Raw genomic sequence first — 20,060 nt, forward strand, 5'->3', positions numbered from 1 at the left:
ATGCTGATAGCGTTCATCGATCGACTAATACCAGTATTTATATTCTTTACTGAAAGTTCCATGTAGTTAAATCTAATGCGCTTATGTTCCATCACTGATGTTTAATCGATGCAGATGGTGTTCCGTTAGTGAGAAGAAAGGAGTTGTTTCACTTTCAAATGCAATACTTTTATATCTGCACGTTTTCAAGTCATAAAGGCTGCCATGTTGCTCCTTATTACTGCTATCGCAAAAGGACAAATTGGTGCCTGGTTACCATCCCAGATAATGGTTATCAGAAATGTGTTGTTGATGATTATTGTACAATTCTGATTGAAGAAGCCATCAACTGGAAGATTGAACCCATGGCAAGCGCACATCGGTAGAGCTTAGCTATGTAAATTCGATAATGCAAAAATACATCTCAGTACCCAGTTTATAATAGAATAGATACAGTACATAAATATGTTAGAAAGAACGTGGATTGGGCACTAGAGGCTGAATCTACTCACAGAGCACTCAGTAATTAGATATGTGATGTGATTTATATCAATGTTTCAGTGGTTAAAATCTCCAGCAAGATCATGGGAGGGAGAGGTGTGTCCCACACCTAATGTATTGACTGGTAAGGATAAGACCCTGGATATCTTGCGCTGATGAATACAATAATATAACTGTAGTTTTCTACGTTTCTCACAAGAAGATTTAATTAATTGTTTGAGTTGGTCAGTCAACATGTGTTTCAACCCATGCAAGTCTTCATCAAGGCTAGAAAAGTTGAGGGGATCCCACACTTGGTGGATGAGTCAGAATGCTTGTTTGGAGAATACCAAAAGAAAATCATGTGGATGGCACTGTTGTGCATGCCACTGATGCCTGTGTTAACAGGGTTATCTTATCAAACAGAATGCCAACCATGCCGAAAGGTCCCTGCAATCTTGACCGCCAGCCGAAAGGCACTGTTTCTGCCAGCCCACCGGTGCCTTCTACATATAGAGACAGAATCATGAGAAAGTTGTTTTAATGATTGTCGACCTTACAATAACAGTAAAACTGTGAAAAAAGATATAGGGCCTCATTCCGAGTATGGCGGTAAGGGATAGCGGCCACCGCTAACGAGAGCGGTGGCGGTAATCCCTTACCGCCATACTCCGAGTTCCCTTTGCGCCATGGAGGTTTTAACACCTGCTTTTAGCAGGTGTTAAAATCCATGGCGCTAAGGGACCATGATGTTAATTACGCCACCGTAATTTACGGTGGCGTAATTAACACCTTCCCCACTCCCATTATGCCCTATGGGGCAAGAATGGGAATGGGGAAGGGTAAATGGGGATTGGGGAATTACTGCCCCGCCAACCTTGGAATGGGGCGGTAATTCCGCCATCCACCAAGGCGCTGCCGGTCCGGGTACGGCGTCAACCAAGGCGTTAATAGCGCCATTGGTTAGCGCCGTACTCGGAATGAGGCCCATAGTTAATTTGTATTTTTTTCTTTTATTTTTCTTTTCTTTTTTTAATCATTGGAACGCAATTTTTACATTCTTATTAACATAACGTTGAACATTGTGCACCTGTAATGTTTTAAAAAGACTTATTTGAAATTGAACCTGATAACCTTCCGAGATTTCACAGGGAGTTGGTGTGAGATGATCCTGCAAAACATAGTGAGTAAATTGTTGCCATCCAAAGTATTTTGCGTGGTATTGTACAAAATTACCTACTCCCAAAAGTTCGACCCCCAAAAGTCTGACCCCCAGTTTTCCGCATATATATATGTGGGGAGGTAAAGTGAATACAAAATGTATATGGGTAAGGTTGAGGGGAAAGGAGGGGGTCTCCCGCCAAATATATATTTACAGAAAATTGAAAAAAAAATAAACAAAAAAACAGACTTTTGGGAGTCGAACTTTTCAGTTCAGTAAAATCACGTAGATCTTTTTGTGTTGTAATGTTTTCTTTTTTCAGCTTTGGGTAGGCAGCTAAAGTTTATTAACAAAAACATAAACCATCCAAATAGAGAAAGGTTCCATGTAATTTAGTAACAAAGAACGTTTTTGTGATGCTTTACACTCATTGCAGCCTGTGTGTTGGTGAGGAATACAACAAGGTTTTTGTTTGAATGCTTTGTAATTTGCTGACAGTATTGTAAATTGTAAAAACAAATATCACTTATCTTCATTTAAAACAAAATATTATTAATCAACAGCTATTAATATCATTCAATAAATGCTCACTTCTCATACCTCATCCTCCAGACTGGTTGCAATTGAAGAATAGAACATTATTGAAGTTCCAGCATCCCCCTATATCAAAGTAATTGTTATAATAAGGATGTAAACGCAACATTTAAAAAACATACACGCAAAAGATGTTTGCTATTGAGATACAATCATACATGCCACTTTGTATCAATAGCTTATATTATGCATAACAATGATCAATATGTTTTAGGTTTAACTTGACTATATAACTGTATTGTGTAGTCTCATCTGAAGGATTAGTATAAAAAAATTACTTGAAAGGTGATTGAGGTTGATTCTGGAATAATGGTCGAAGTTGAATCTCAGTCCTTTATTCAATGTATGTATTCTTAACAGTGTTCAATAGAAAATGTACATTAGTATTATAATTTAGATTACATCATATGCTCTGAAATAAGTTTATGTGCATGTCACTTGGCCTCACCATTTGGATATTTGACTTTCCACTGTGGTACCATTTTTACTTCCATCAGTATGGTCTACGTAAAGAAAGATTATTTTTAAAGGATGCTATGTAAGTGTTTAGAAAGGCTGTCACTGCACTGAACTATTAGTTTATACCTAAAGTTGGGCTACACAAAGTAGTCTAAAGTGAAAAAAATCAACAGTACATTTTGTTTCAAGAAGGAAACTAGTGTAATTAAATATTGATGGAAATATTCCAAAAAGTAAAAACGGTTCATCATGTTACCTTTTCACACACTATTTCAATAGATTGAGTGATCATTTAGAAGACATATGTATACTGACTCAATTTAGTACATAGCAACATACATATAAAAAATGATCGTCCACTGCTCACCTGAGTCAGCGTGTACTGAAATTCATTTGGAACTGCATTGGGAAGTAATTTACCAAGGAGTCTGAAGCAACGCTTTTTAGTGTACTTTGATGGTTCAGACATATCTTCTGAGAAGTGCATGACGCAGACAGAGAATCAATTGCTGCTTGCGTCATTCAAGACATCCTTGGCTGTGCTTCCAATCTCGGACACTGGAAATCCGAAGTTCAACAATCATGTTCTAATTAAATTGAAATCCTTTGCAAATACATGCATCACAGTACCATGGCTTTTGACATGGCTGTTATTAGGGCAACCACAAATGATACATGAAGGCATTGTTTGATTGTCCTTAAGAGCTGTTAAAAAATAAAAAATACATATTACAATTACTATAGTTTCAAAGTGAGTAAACCTACCATCACAAAACTTTGATAGCAAACTTTTTTTTATATATTTCACAAAATGTCCTGTAACTGGGTCTAACCATCATGGCGATCAAATTAGTCCGAAATCATTCTTCTACCCAAAGCAGAAATCTATTACTAGCACATTGAACAATCTTTGAGCCACCTATAGAAAACATGCATTTAAAACATGGACTATGAAACATTGACTTTGGAAACAACACTCTGTAATGCTAAGTGTTAATTCCAGAGATAAAAAAATACATAGAACGGTTGATATTGGTGAAGTGTTTGAGATAAATAAAAATGAGAATATGATGTACATTAAGTATAAAGCAATATTATTATTATTAATATTAGTATTGTTATTTATTTCTTATAACGCGCAACTCGCCCATAGGCCTCAATGCTCATAAAAAAGTTTCAGTTTAAGATCAGATGGCATGTTAGAAAAATGGTTACAGTTGGCTAGAAAAAAAGGAAGGTTACTAATGCCGCAAACAACGATTATGCAGTCCTTATTGGCTTGTGTCACCAATAATGCAGCTTAATCCTACGCAGCACCTTTAGCTCCAGGTGTCTAATAATCCCAGGTCCCGTTCTCTGTTGCAACCAGGCCAGGACCTTATTCGTATGGGCTTCTCTAGGTTCAGGTCTTAAGGATGGACTGACCTTGGTAATAATAAGAATCATTGGGTCCAGTGCCAATTCTCTCAAGGATTTCTCTGCAATAAATGGCATCTGTGACTTGCTAAGGCGTACAGGCCTAAAGGGAGTAGAATTAGGCATACTACAAACACACGACTCAACCCGTGATGCAACCAATCTTGGTTCAATGTCAGATGTCGGCTGTACAGTGGGGGCTTTGCCAGCCCCAACTCCACATACAGAAGCCACACAGGCCCTAGAGCAATGTTACTGCATAACAGTTTTCAAATTTATAAACTCAGACTGACTGCTTTTATCTTCAGACCTAACAGGAACACATTCCTGCTGAGGGGTTTGGAGATCCCTATTTACCAACTCAATTTTCAGTAGAAGGTCTGTCTGACACAGATTATCCAATAGGATAGAACCCGCCATAATCACCTCAGTCAATGGAAAGTTGGTTTGACACTGAGTGTCCACCATGACAGGATGCACCTGAGTAGCAACTTTATCCAGAACATCATACCACAGCCCAAAGTTATAACAGTTGCTACATTGAAAGAGATCAGCAGCAATTCTTTCTCTAACTAGCTACCATTTGGTAGAGCTAAATTGTTCCGACACGGCAGACTGCTCATCATTTATTCCCGAGGTTTTCGCAAGAGGGGTCGCTGCTGTCATCCCTTTAATGTTTTCCGACAGTGGAGACACAAGTATTGGAGAGGATAAAAGTTCAATATTATCAAGCCCTTTAGTTGTTCCTGGCAATGATGACAAAGACATTTCATAGGCTTCCAGCTCAGTATTGCCAGCCTTAGCTAAAGCAGGCCCCTTCAGAATCAAACTAGGAACTCCCTGTGTAATAGTATCCTCAGGTTTTTCCTTGATATTGCCATACTCAGAAAAATCTATTGGTGGTATGTAGACATCTTCTCCTATGAGTACTGGTGGCCATCACCTCCATAATCAGATTCCCATTAATAGTAGGTGTCTCACACATGGTGCCCAGTCTAGTCACAACTATAGCCCAAAGAGTGTATCAATAAATTACATACAGAGCAGCCGTTATAAGGCACTGAACACCAGCAGAAATTAGCGCCAGCAATGTAGATGTGATTATTCTATTGTGAGAGGATTCTTATTTTGAAAGGGTTCAAAAGGAAACACACAAGACACCAGAAAGAAAGGTAAACGCTCAGCACCAAGCAATGTGCGTATGAGGATTCTATTAAAAAAAAAAAGAAATAAAAAGCGCTTCGGAACACACACAAAGCACTCATCCAGATATTCTCAGCACTATAGGTACAGGTTGCACTAAAAACGTAGTGCTACCACAAACTGCAGGCTTCGATCAAACTTAAGGGCAGACAACTTGGAAAGGCTATAGTTTATCAGAGTCCAGCATACGATTTCCGGAGAAAACAGCAACTTAGGAAAAACAGCACACAACGAACTACTGGGAACAAGCAGGAAAACGTTAGAGGATCGGACAATGAGACATGGGCCACCAGCAGGATTTCAAGCCGCACCCTAATGAGCCGTCTCCGACAGCGTTCTCAGTTTTATCTCCCCAAGGCACACAGGCAGATCAGGAGACAAGGAGGAGAAAATAGAAAGTTGCAGAGCACAAAATGATGACACTCCAGAAACCAATTGTTACTTGGATGAACAGGTGAGCTGATTCAGCAAGCAAGGTAAAAGGTGAATAGATGACAATATCCGGTGTAGATTGCAGAGATGTTTTTTGGGTAGCTTTCAAGGTGTTTATAAAGGCTTACAAAGTGGGTGTGTATGTGAACGTCTGATGTGTTCATTCACACCCACCCAACCTCAATGTCAATGTCTGACCTCCTCAATCCCGCCAGGGCAGCCCCCTTGCGAGCACAAGGCAACAGGTACGAACTGCCATTGATACCAGAGGGGGGATGGATGTGCATGTGAGGAGCGCAAAAGGCCCACAACATAGTCAAAGGACACAGGCATATGTAGATTGCAGGGACAGGGTCTTCAATGGGGAGTCTGGAGAAACTGGGTCTGGGGTGGACATGTGGAAAATCATCCCCAAGTGAAAGACCCCTTTCAGGTGTACATGGTATTCAGCACCGTGTTAGTTCCTAACCTGCCCAGCCACCTTGCAAGCACACGGCCATAGATGCGAACTGCCATTGATGACAGAGGGGCAATGGATGTGCAATCGATGTGCATGAGCTGAGAGCAAAAGGCCTGCAACATAGGATGTTTATTGCAGGAATAGGGTCGTCAAAGTGGAGTTTGGACACACTGGGTCTGCGATGGCCGATGCGGCCAGTGGTCCCCATGCGAAAGAACCCTTTGCAGTGTACATGTTGTTCAGCACCTTGTTAGTTCCCATCCATCCAGCCCCCATGCGAGTGCACGGCCACATGTGGGAAGTGACCAGAGGGGGATGGATATGGATGAGGCAAGCACAATATGCCAGTAAACTTGTTAAAGCACACCAATCTTTCATGATCCTCTAAGATGTTTGGGCATGTTGTTGACTTACTAACAATTTTTCATGCTAACTCATTTTTATACATTTTTTTATTTAGTATGGTAAGGTGGATGGCAATGACAAACTACAAATTGTACTGCTGTGGGTGATGTACTGTCTGTATAAATCCCCTGTATTGTCCGTAGTCACTGAGGAATTTCTCACAAATGGCTCGAACCACACAGGCAGGTATTACTCGTTGAATACAGAATCCCAGGCTTCCATGAATCCACCATGTAAACACATGACAGGCCACAAGTCTGTACCACTTGTGTAAGAGATAGAGAAATAGTTTACTTGAATGAACCTGATAATTGCATTTATTTTGTTTGCACTTATGATTTCACGTAGAGATCAATTAGAAATGTGAAATCGCATTCCAACAAAAACAGTTTTGGACATAGGAAAGTATTGTTTTTAGCTTAAAAGTGAAAGAAACGTAATTGTTTGGACGTTACGTCTAGTGATGAATACTTTGTTTTGAGATTAGCACGAGAAATGCTAAATACAATTTACAGAAAAAATATTTCATCAGTGATCCATCGAAGATAGAATGATGTGGGAGAACAACATAAAATGTTAGCCATCTCGGTTGTCAAACATGCATCATATATAGACTAAACGTACCCGTTACTTGGATTACGATGGCGAACTGTAGCTCGAAGTTCATGCATATGGACCATCATAATTCACAACACAGATCTTGTAAGGCAGGTTGCCCTGAAGTCATGCAGCTCAGTAACGCATAGCGATATTGTGTCTTCTTCGGCTATTTAGGACAAGCAGCCAGAGTTTTCTCTGCAACAGCAGTTCTCCGCCACAGTTGCCATAACCTCACAACGAATGCAGGTACACCAGGTGGAAACGTCTTCCATGCGACTGGGTTCAGGCTCCGATGATTGATCATCACGACATTCATCTGATTACCCATCGTTTTTTTGCTTCTTTCTCTTTCAAGCATATCCACTTCTGCATATTCGGGTTCGTACTGGTAGGGCTGAATTGTTGCCATAATTTTTGAATATTGAAGAAGTACAAAAGCAACAGTACGAAAAATAAAACATTTTTTGTTTTTATATACAGTATAGAAATGAGGTTTTACATTAAAATTCAATGTAAAAGAAAGACAAGAGAAGAAACACCCATGTTACAAAAACTCAAAGTGCAAAGGCAAGAATAATAGGCACAAACTTTGAAAGTTTGCAAAGAAACATGTAAAGAACATGCAATGTTAGAGTCAAATTTAAATATGGTTTGGTAAAGACATTTGTACATAAGATAAGAAATGTTTAAATAAAAAGCGTCTACTGAGTTAATTCATTTTAGGATGTATAAGGACCTGTTCTCAGTACGTCGTACTTTTAAGATAGCTAAACAGAGCAGAAACGTATCACATCTGGTTGAAAATAGAAACATGTTTATTCGAAACAGATGAAAGAAAAAAAAAAAATATATATATATATATATATATATTTATATATATATATATATATATATATTAGATGAAGGTTCCTTACAGTTAAAATCCTCTTTTAATGGAATTTTGTAATTCTAAGTTGGAAGGCTATTTATTTGCTGTATAATATGAAATGAATTAGATTGTATTTTATTGTGAAATTGTAATTCATGTAAATGTATGATTTTGTTGTTGAAAATATACAGTGTTAAAAGGTTTATCTAACCAATTAAAACACTTTTTTTTAAAACAGAGCAGCAACAAGTCAAGGATGCTTGAAATGAAATACACTGACACGAGGGAAAAAGAAACTCCAATGTTATGTGATCAAAAAAGGTTTATTTATACTTGTTAAAGAAAGAGGCGTCTTGGCATTTCCCTGGAGACACGTCAACATGAGACGTGACATGAGACGTGCACTGGCATTGTGAAAAGGGGCGTGAGCATCTGGTGATGTCAGCTTTAGGGACAGTTGATCTGAATTACTGCCACAAGGTCACTTATATTTGGGAGAAGGATCAACGGATAAGATTAGCACAAGATGGTGGGACCCAACCCGTTATTTTTGCATGTGTAAATGTCAGAAAAACTAAGGTAACCTGCAGTGGACATTTTTTAAGATCTATCAATGTATGCTAAAAAATACATGGATCATTGGGCCAATAAGATTTCTGGGTGAACTTCTCCTTTAAGGTCTCAAGGTCTCACGTATAATTCTAAAGATGCTGGGGTATTATAATGGACTGTATTGCTCATCAAATCTCCAGTATACACAGTCACTATATACTACGGGCAAACCTTCCATACCCGCAGTCCCTCTATACTTCTTGCCAACCTGCAGTACCGCCGTTACCTTATACTTTGAGAAAACCTGTTGAACCACAGTCACTCTTTACATCATTCAAACCTGCTGTACACAGTTGCTCTAACTTTCTTGCCAACCTGTTGCATACACAGTGGCTCAATACTTCATAAGAACACACTGTACCACATCCTCTCTATACTTCATGCAAACGTGCCAAGTCGCGCTATGGTTGATCGAGACCTGCCGTATACACACTCTTATTTCATTTAACCCATCCAGTCCACAGTCAGGTGTGGACTGGGAGGCAAAAGAGGCCCTGGAATTTGTTTTCAAAGTGGCCCCATATTACACATTTTTAGCAAGCCCAATCCTTTTCCTAAGAGATCATATGTAAATATATTAGGTCACCACACAAAAGAGGCCCAGGGTGCAGATGCCTACTGGGAAATCTCCGGAGTTCCCTATAGGCCAGTCCACCCCTGCACACAGTCACTCAGTAATTCATGCAAAAAGGCAGTATGGCACAGTCGATCGAGTGCTCTGAAGTTGTTTTTCCTGCAGAGCGTTATAGAAAAAATAATACATGTAGTAATATGCATAAAATAAAATACATACCATTATACATAAAATAAAAAAAGAAATGTAAACAGATAAATAGGCTCCATGTAAATCCGACGCAGTGACACTGGCTCAATACTTGATGTCACCCTGCTATGTCCAGCACTCTTCGACATGCCCAATCTGCTGCCAATCAGGGACATCCTGTAGGTGGGCATGGGAGAGTGGGCAGACACTAGTGAATCTAAATCCCTCTAATGCTTTTGATTGGGTGAGACATGCTCTCTTCTTTGAAAGACTGAGCTTTTACAGAGTGCCTGGTGATTTTATAAAGTGCTTGGACTCACTCTACTGTCAGGCCAGTGGACGCTCGATTGTGAACAGCTGGATCGGAAATTGGTTTCTGCTTATTATTATTGCTTTTTGATTGGGCGGACCAAGGGTGCCCTTTTTGGGGCCGGCTTTGCCTCAGTTGAGTGTCTACGCGCTGCGTCCACTCTTGCGTGCGTGCAATAACTAGACATGGCATGCTTGTATCCGAGCATTCTGGGATTGCTGTTTGTTACCGCGGCAATAGAACGCCATGGAAGTCCCGCCCTGTGGCTGTGACGCCCCACCATTTCCTGGAGCTGCTTTCAGGTGCGCAGCATCCACCCTACGATGGGTCCACCGTGAACTGAACAACACAACGCAGAGGCAAGCATCATATATTGTAAACGTGTGTGCATTTAAGAACGCTCTTCATTAATGATAGTTAAGTTAGGCTGCATTTGCAGTTTTATTCGGCTATTGTCACCTTTATGTCATTATATCACAAAAAATGTATGTAAGACTTTTTGTAACTTTGGGAGGGATAATTATATTAGTGATAATAGCAAATTCAAGTACTAATGGAACTGAAGTGATTAGCTTTTATTTTTTGCAACATGTTACACTATCTCCCTATTGTAAACATTGTAAAACATGCTGTTAGGGACAATTCTGATTCTATGTCTAATTTCCCTTACCTATAGAGACCCCAGCATCGTTGCTGGATTTGAAGGGTTTGTTTCTTTTTACCTGCTAAGAGTAGACTCTTTTTCCCACTCTTAGCCATTTTTGCTATGTGTGTTCTAGGCTATTTTTGTGTTGAAAGCCTATGGGATTTTCTCTCACCCATAGGAACGATCTTCATTCACATGTGTTACACAGCACCCTCCGTGCAGTGACACAGGGGTTTGTAGCAACCCCCAAACATAGACTCCATACCCTAGGACTGACTACTGTCTCCCAGTGCATGTAAAGTCCCCATTGGCTTTACTAGTCAAATCTTACGAACTTAACCAGTCCAACCCATCTTACTATGGAGGTACTGGAAAGGGTTAATAGTTTTTCCCTTGGGTTCATTTTCGAGGGGGTACCTTAAAGTCCTGCTCTCTAAAGTTTCTGATGGTGGCAGTGGTTACTACCAAAAATATTCAACCGCAAATATTTTCCTATGGGATTTTCCCATTGTTCGAGGCTAACACTTTTACTGACAGCCTCTAACATACAGCCGGTTTATTTTATTATTAACTTTACTCCGGTAGTTTTTATTTGCCAGACCTTTAATATAACTTCTTTCTCGTGTCTTACTCTAAAGTCCTAACCCCGGTCTGGGATCCTTTGCTCGCTCTGATGGCAGGCTTCTGCCAAGAAGCCCTCCTTTCGGCGCCTCTGAGTCTTGGGTGGGTCTGTTGTTTGAGAGGCGAAGTAGAACCCCTGGACAGAGTTGCCGCAGCAACTCAGGTCGCACTCTAACCTGATAGGCTGGAGGGTCTCCCGCCAAGAAGACCACTCCACTCTGTGAGTGACAGCTAGGCTGTATGAATGGGTCTCTTTCTGCATAAAAGCAGGGTCCCGAGGACTGGAAGAGCAAGACATTCCCACTGGAACTACGGAACCGAAGGGGAGAGAAGCCACAGACATCTTCAGCATCTACACCACCGGTGAAGCCCTGCCGGATCGTCCCAACACTTTTCTTCCACACGACGAGAGGAGGTCTTCGTCGAAAGAGCATTCTTCCCTTGAGCTGGTGGGAACAACCAGTTCACCCATTGCTCCTCCGGACCTGCCTTGGTTGAATCGACAGTGCCCAGCACTTGGAGACCGGATAACCAGGCAGCTATCGACCCGGACCGCGATTAAAAGGAGTGTACCTTTTAAACTTTGTTTGGCAGCACTGCGGCTGGTTTCATCCCTGGGTAGTGCAGTGACTCGAACCTTTCTCCACGACGAGAGCCTCTCTTACTCTGCTGGACCCCTTGAACTGCAGGAACTACCAGGAACAACCGCCACCGCAGGAGCCACTTCTTCACGTTTAAGGTACATTGTTCCGCCAGGCCTCCCTTTCCCCGTGGTAGCCCCAAAGGTGTTTTAAATCCTTTATCTACTTGTTGGGTTGGCCGCCCTCTCTGTTAACGTTGTCTTTCACCTCGCATCTACCTTTTCAATATTCGTTCACCAAAGACTTGACTGCAGCTACAAGAACATTTTTGCTCCTAAGCTCTTGGTCCTGTACCACTGACTCTGGCTCAGGCCTATTGACTATGTCTGATTTGTTAGATCTGCTCTCACTAGATTGATTTTCAATAAGAAATGTGTTGATGCACCTGAATCTTCTAAACCCCTCTTCCTTCCTACTGTTTTAACTTGTGGAGTGCCAGTTTGCTCAGTTTTCATTCACTTATCTTTCTGCTAAAGTGTCACGGTGCATTACCTGTTCACAAAACTTCAGGGAAGTGTTGCTAGGGGGTGTCTGAAGATATTTCGGTTTCATTTGTGCTTTCCCCCCCTTTCGTTAAATTGATAGAGTGCCATTTGTAGTTGGTTTTCACTGTTCCGTTTTGCTCCGTTTTCACTCTACTCTTTTTGATACAAAGCTTTGGTCAGTGTTTCCTTGTTCTATAGTACTGTGATACCTATTGTGTAAACCCTGAATACTGCTCATCTCCCTCTTGAGATAAGTCTGACTGCTCAGCCACAGCTACCAACTAAATCTTTGTGGTACAGACTGATATCAAAGGGGATTTATTGCTCTCACCTGTAGTCCTAATCTGGTGTAGTGCTCCCTAAGGGAACTGCACTGGATTATGCCTAACACATGCTTTTTAGTTTTGGCTAGTATGCAGTGCTAAAGCACCACCTATAAGCCAAAACTATTGCATTGGAGTGCAGCTAGGAAGCAGATGTGATCTGAGGAAGGACACAGGGCTTGTGGGTGTTGTTTTCTTATTTACCTATCACTGTTTAAAGGCCCTCTCCACCCAACACACATCCTCAAAGGATCTCTTTGGGCTAGCTTCATCAAGCAGTAACACCAAATGTTGTGCTGTAAGTGTCTGCCAACGTTATTTCAATGCAGTCTTCTGAGAGTCAGTAGCTTAATTGCTGTTGTAAATGTGCTACAGGTTCAATAAACATGTCGTAAGCAAGTGTGCCTCCAGCCACGTGGTTTATAAGCAGCATGCATGTCCTTGTAATGAAGTCCTGTTCAAAATAGGCATTGGCAAACCCAACCGTTTTGATTTCTATATAGGTATTAGATAAGCATTTTCCAGGCACTGCTATAATTTTTCCAGTTGTTACCATATTATGGCCAAGTGACACCATCACCCCACTACCTGCCAAATGCATTTCCCATTCATACACACAACCAAAACTGTTGGCTTTTCCAATTCATATTTCAAGAAGTTGCTTCCTCTTTTAACTCAGTGTGTATGCAGAGATCAGTTTTTATGTCTCGTGGTCACGTGGTGGGATGGCAGAGTGTGCGTCAGAGAGAGAGACAAAGAGAGAGAGCGGACGCGGGTGTGTGTCTGTCTGTCTGTCTGTCTGTCTGTCTGTCTGTCTGTCTGTCTGATACAGATACAGATAGTGACTGGGCTGCCTATTCAGCCCCAAACTACTACTAAACCAGCAGTGATCCCAATCATACAGGTGAAGCCGGCACTGCCCAAAAAGTATAGGTATATCTCCTTCACCTCTTTTAATCATGCAGGTCGAGGGCAGCCTATATCTTCAGAAGGGCTGTAGGCTGATAAAAAGTAGCAACCCAAACAACTTTAGTAGAATGGTTCCAAAATAAAAGCATGTCCAATTAAGGTTCTATAAAAATTATAGACTTCCATTCAGTACCTTTACGTCTTGTTTTTAGTGTGCAGCAGCGTTGAGTCAGGCTTTTCGGCATTGAACCTCAAGTATGGGTGCTTTCAGTGCCAGGCTGGGGTCGGCTGGTGACACAGCGGCTTCAGGTCCCAGTGATGCTGTGCCGTTCAGTAGTGGCATTGGCTTGCAGGTAGAGGACACTGGGAATGGAAGGATGTGCCAGGTTTGGGGCATTGGAAGACTCAGAGGCCTCGGGGACGAAGAAGTGAAGACTTGCTTTCAGTGTCAAGCGGACTCTGCAGTCTCAACACAGCATTGGGGTGCTGAGGCTGTGCCATCTGGGAACTTGTGGAGTTGGGAGGATAGAAGAGTTGTTGGGTCTCAGATGCATAGTCGGCAGAGCTTCTGCATTGAGCAAACTCCGCGATTTTGAGGTGGTTCTGAATCCAGCACTTACCTTGCAGAAGCATGGGCAGCATTGAAGGTGGTTTGAAGATGCTGGGGACAGGGAGGGGTCACTGTGTTGGTTCTTTGGTTGCTGGGTGACCCAGTCCAGAATCGCCATGCCTAGGTGAGTCCTTCAGTTCTATATTTCCACTCCCAAAGGTTGACTGGCACCTACAGGTGGTCCTCCACCTCCAGTGAACAAAGTGCTAGTTCTTTCTTTACCTTTATGGCTGATGATTTTAGAGAAGACTGTACTCCCAACAGAGGTGCGGGGAATCCTTCTTCTGGTATTGATGGCCCAAAGATGAATCGAAGAATTAGGGGGGTGCTCCTCTCTTTATAAAGGCAAAATGTCATGGGGGATTTGTCCAAAGTAGGCCTACTGTGTGCCGTTTATTCTGAGGGATCAAACATCAGCATCTAAGCCAGTATTCCACATGGCAGCTGTGTAGACAGTCAGACCAGACACAAATGCACTTTATACCTTTCATAGCTTTGCCCTGCTATCAGAGCTGACATTAGTGGGATATCAAAGTGCTGTGGCTGTATAATTGTATGTTCTTAGTAGTTACCATGCCCCAACTAGGCCTGGCTTATATTTAAAGATGTATTGTCACCGGCCTGACTAAGCCATACAATTATTTGTTAGTAAGTTTGGAAACTAAAGCGCATAAGATCAAACAGCCACTGCTGCCTGCAGGAACTTTGTGAGGAATGCACATGTGATCTTTAAACCTGCTTTGTGCCAATGTAGGGCTAGTGTTGAAGGAGTGAGTACGATATCTCAAGAAAGGAACACTGCTGCAATATACTTTTGGCATAAAGCATTAATTAAAGGGAGGGTCTGAGCAGCATATCTCCCATTAAGAGACAGAATTACCTGCATTATTTTATATTAATGAAAATTTAAAAACGCCCTGGCTATCCCATTCTCACTAAATGGTTTCTGTGTGTGTGTGCGTTTGTGTGTGTGTGGTGTGTGTAGTTTGCATAGTACTACCCGTGCATCCACAGTTGCACTCCCTCTGATTCCTTTTGCACAACATGTCTGTGCATCTGAAGTTACAATGTCTGCTTCATTGGATGCAGCGTTCAGTCTGCGATTGCCTAAATTATGAACACATTGTTAGCCTAATTCTCAAAAAAAGGGGAAAATAATAATGGCACAGAAGAAGCACTATTATTTTATGCCCATTTTTGCACAAGAACAGGTTTTAGCCACAAAGGTGATGTGCCTTTCTAGGGGCCTATGCAGCAGCACAAAGGTGTGTGCTTCCAAAATATTTGTTTATTTATTTGGTGTGGTTCAGTTAAAATAGCTTTTCACACAAACATATAAAAATCAAACAATAAAAATATAAAGTTACCACTTCATATTTACATTCAATTCATACATAAACGCACCGCTACAACTTCCATAAAACTGTTCAATAGAGCAAGACTTCATCAATATTACACAGTTATTCGGCGTGTGCAAAAAATGCATATTTAGCCAGTTCTAGTTTTATCTCCCTCCACAGTGTGATAATAGCTAGTGTGAGGGAGACACTAGAGCCAGTTAAGCATCTAACCCAGAAATATTGTGAACCTATTTTGTCATTTGCTCCAATGAAGGAACCTAAGTGCCAAATACGGGTTTTAACGAATGCCTCACATTTTATCATTAGGTGTCCAAGTCTTTCCAAGGACTCCCGCTTTTGACAAAGTTTACAGAATTTTCCTCCAGCTGGACTTTGCACCAAACACCCCAAATCGCCATGGTCTTCACTTTATTCAATATTAGTAACAAGAATGTTCTCCTGAAGGTGGGGTTTGGGAACTACCTGATTTAAGGTTGGGGCTTTTAGATATTAGAAAGTTAGCTCTGCATTGTATTTCGACTTTTCAGTCTATCTATAGGGTCAAAATTCCTAGACCCATCTCACAATGGTACGTGATTCTTCAAATGTTGGAGGAGAACCCTTGTGAGTTCCTCCCAATTTTGAGCACACATTGTCTGGTTGAAGAAGGTGTCATTGGCTGTCTTGAGGTTTCTCAGTAAGGGAGAGCCCTCCTCCGCCATAGCTCTAAGGATGGTCAAAATGGAGGCCTCAATATCCTTTACTATCTTAATATAGAGCTTCCCCCTATTTACCTACACCAGTGCTGCCAAAGTAGTAAGGCCAAGTTCAACTCTATTTGCTTGAATCAGAGTTCCCCTGGCAAGCCCCAGCACTTTCTTCCACAATGCACCTTCTAGTTTTTCCAGCCACTTGGCCAAGTCCCAGTGGAACAACTCTAGGGCATACCCAAGGCTGGGAACCAGCTTCTGGTTATAAAACCTTAGTATACCTAGCAAGCTCTATCCCGCATGCCTGATAGTAAAAGTTGGAATGGTGCCGCAGTAGCCAGGGCCTTTGTTTCCAACCCTGCGACCATCCAGTCACGCACTCTCCTTTCATGATTTCATAGCATACTTATCAGAACTGTTCGCGCTCTAGATCGACCCACCTACAACGTCAATTGACGCGTCCGGGCATCTCCTACTATCAAAGCACATCAGCTTCAATTTGTCCACATTGACATATCGTTTTGAGTGGCCTATTCCATTGAGCGCCCTGACACTCCTTTTAATTCCTACCCAAGTGTGGTGCATTAAAACAACGTTTTTTGCATAAAGCATACATGGGCCCCCCATCTTGGGCGGGAAAATCTTCCCTTTATGGAGGCATGTGGGCCAGGCCACACGCTTGCTTGACTCCCTTCGCCTATTATCCCACAGGCATCACCCACAGCCTCAACGTAGTCCAAAGGGTAGCATGGTTTACAGAGTCAAACGCCGCTGAAAAATCAATAGATCTATAACAAGTAAAACAAATTCAATGATTTTACTGTGAGCAATAGAGAAGTGGGTGACTAACGTGAAGGCGCTATCTATTCTTCTGATAGGTTTTCGCCTGGGGCTGTCCACAACATTTAATAAAAGTGTATTAAATGTGCGTATTGAGCAGGCAAAAATGAAAGATGAAACCCCCTTTTTGTGTATTTTCCCATGCACTTGCACATTCTCAATGTCACTGAGCCTAGTAAGATCGTTGTTTTGTTCTCCCCTGTTTCCCCCCACTTGCCTTGTCGCTCTCTGAAACACTTGTGAACGAGCGTGATACAAATAAAATATCATATCATATCATATCCAACACTAGCGTCCAACTGGCCCTCAGCACCCACCTGTTTGCTGGAAGCGCATTTCTCAGTGCAAGGCCTATAACGTGCCTGTCCTTACGAAATGTACAGAACAAGAAGAAAAACACATTTCCGTCCCAATGATTAGTAGAGTGGTAGTATAGCTCAGTGGCAAAGCGCTTGGCTTAGTAGCAAGAGGACCAGCACGAGTACAGGTTCGAATCCCGGTCCTAGTTTAGAAACCTTTTCGTAGACAATTATAATAGTAAAATTATGCACGGGTCAGAAATGCAAACAGGAGGCATAAAAAAGTCAGAGATGGCCCTGTCATGCATTGGACATTCACTTGTGCCCGTTCATAAAAGTGCAGGGCGGTATGCTTGTTTTCTGCCAAATTTGAAGTACATCCTGTTTGTGAATTCAGAACGTGCGGCAAAATGCACAGAAATGCCACTGGATTTGCCCAATTGCGCATACAAAGAAGGATGGCATCTGAATGTGTGCACCAGTGATGCACGCAGCTCCGTTCCCTTTGTAAACAGACACACGTTTTTTGACACGAAGATGATGTGCAAATGCCAAAAAAGGTTTTGCGAATCGGTCCCACTATATCTGACTTATCAGTCTTTTCCGAGCCATGGACTAGCTCACGGTAAGAGCTATTGGGTTCTCACCAATTATTCAACCCCAGAGTGCTACCACTTGTGTATCGTGAAATAAGTATATTTTGAAGTGAGGTAACTGTGAAATCTAGAATTGTCAAAGTCTAGCTGGGTACCCACACGGCCTCACACTTGCATGCAGGCAATAATGAGGTGGAGACAGGAGGAGCTAACAGGTGTTTACTCCTCTAACTCCAAACACCAACTAAACTTCCCGCCTCCCGCCCCTTGCCTTCCCGCAGCCCTGTCCCTCTCCACATGATGTGAGAGCAGGCTTGCTGTGACAACATCACCCTCCCCCGTACTAGACACAACAATGTGCCTTAGTTAATTTCCTCAATTAGTCTCTGTGGCTGATTTTCAAGCTCTCTGAGGTCGAGCTGTCGCTCGTGGGATTGGACTGTCCTCATAGTTCTGTTGAGGTGGCTGGGTCTGCTCTTCACACAAGTCTACGCCATCTCCCTCATAGGGCGGATCCCACCCTTGGTTTGTGGTGTCTGGGGTGTAGGACCTGATGGTACAATTCCTGGCATCCTTCTAAAGTGTGCTGAAATAAGAGAGCCCTTTACATGGGTCACTGTCAGGAACTCCTTGTCGAAAGCGTCCATTCTCTTTCGGCCTTGTGACTGGCGTTCTATTACGATATCCCCCGGTTCGAGGTCATTGTCTTTTGCCCTTCTGTTTTCATCAGCTCTCTTCTTCATGTTCTTCTTATGTCTGGTGTCCTGTTCCCTCATTTCAGCGACTACATGATATCTTTCCTCTGCACTGGTAGCATGGGGCAGTCTTGTCTGTATGTTTCTGCCAAACATTACCTCAGACAGAGTCTTTGCAGTTGTGCTGTGTGGGGTATTACAATAGTCTCGCAGCAGTTGGTATAGTATCTTCACTACCGGTTACCCTGTCAGCCGGGCGATTTGCACATTCCTTTTGATATTACTCATAAAACGTTCCACTGTGCCATTTGCTTGTGACCATAGTGGTGTGATCCTTCAATGTGCAAAGCCCATGTATTCTGAGAGCACCTTGAAATCTTGTCCCATGAAGGGGGGTCCATTGTCTGATTTCAAGATCTTGGGGGTGCCACATGTAGCAAATATCCGGTCAATTGCAGGTATGGTGTGGAACACAGAGGTAGATGGCACTAGCTGTAGGTCGGGGAAGCAAGAGTATTCGTCCATAGTTACTAGTATGTACTCAAGCCCTTCTAGTGGTCCGAAGAAATCTACAGCAATTTCGTCCCAGGCCTTTTTTGGGAGGTCTATCATTCGGAGGGGCTCTGGTTACGTGGATTGATGACAGCACATGTGCAGCAATGTTTGAGTAGATCTTCCACTTGGGAATCGAGCTGGGGAAACCGCACCTTTTGCCTGAGCATTCTCTTTGTGGACACTATGCCCCTGTGACCTTCATGTACTATAACCAGTACCTTCCGACGTAGTGTTTGGGGATTTACTATTTTTGTTCCCTTTAGAAGTAGTCCCCCATCCGAATTGGCTAGTTCTTCCTTGACGACTACCAAGCAGCTGATGTTCTGTTTTGCTTCCTCACAAGTGCCTTTCCCCATCTGCTTTGCCTGTTTCCTGTGGCCTGTCTCTAGGCATCGAAGGATGACCTGTAGGCCCTGATCATTTTCCATCTCTTGTGCGATCTGGTGTGAGTTCGGGTCTCTCGGCTTGTTTTCATGCACAATGTAGTGAATGTACTGATCTGCAATAGAGTGCTTGGACTGAGATTCTTTGCAGGGGTGACATGACAGTAAGTCTTCTGGTTTATGATCCTTTCCGGGCCGGTGTACTACGTTAAAGCTGTAGTCCTGTAGCCTCAATGCCCATCTGGCGATTGTCTGAAGCATCTTTGCCTGTGGATTTCCATATATGAACAACAGTGCCTTGTGGTCTGTGACCACCGGAAAAGGTTTTCCGCATAGGAAGAGGCGAAAGTGCTCACACGTACACAGCACCGCTAGTCCTTCCTTTTCTGCCTCTGAGTAGGCTTGTTCAGTCTTTGTCCGGTTCCTGCTGGTGTATGAGACGATGTGTTTTGTGTGGTTGTCCTTTGCATCAATTTGTGTCAGAATGGTGCACAGACGTACCAGGCTGGCATCCACGATTAGTTCAGTTTCTCTATTGGAATTGAAGTAGGCCATGTTTTTGGCATCTGATATCCGCTGTTTGATTGTCTGGAACCCCGTTGACACTCCTCGGTCCATGTGAATTCCGTGTTTTGTTTCGTTAGTGTCCTGAGAGGCTCGCTTA

This window comes from Ambystoma mexicanum, chromosome 2q, assembly GCF_040938575.1.
Source record: "Ambystoma mexicanum isolate Mex_15411 chromosome 2q, UKY_AmexF1_1, whole genome shotgun sequence".
In the NCBI taxonomy this organism is placed as follows: domain Eukaryota; kingdom Metazoa; phylum Chordata; class Amphibia; order Caudata; family Ambystomatidae; genus Ambystoma; species Ambystoma mexicanum.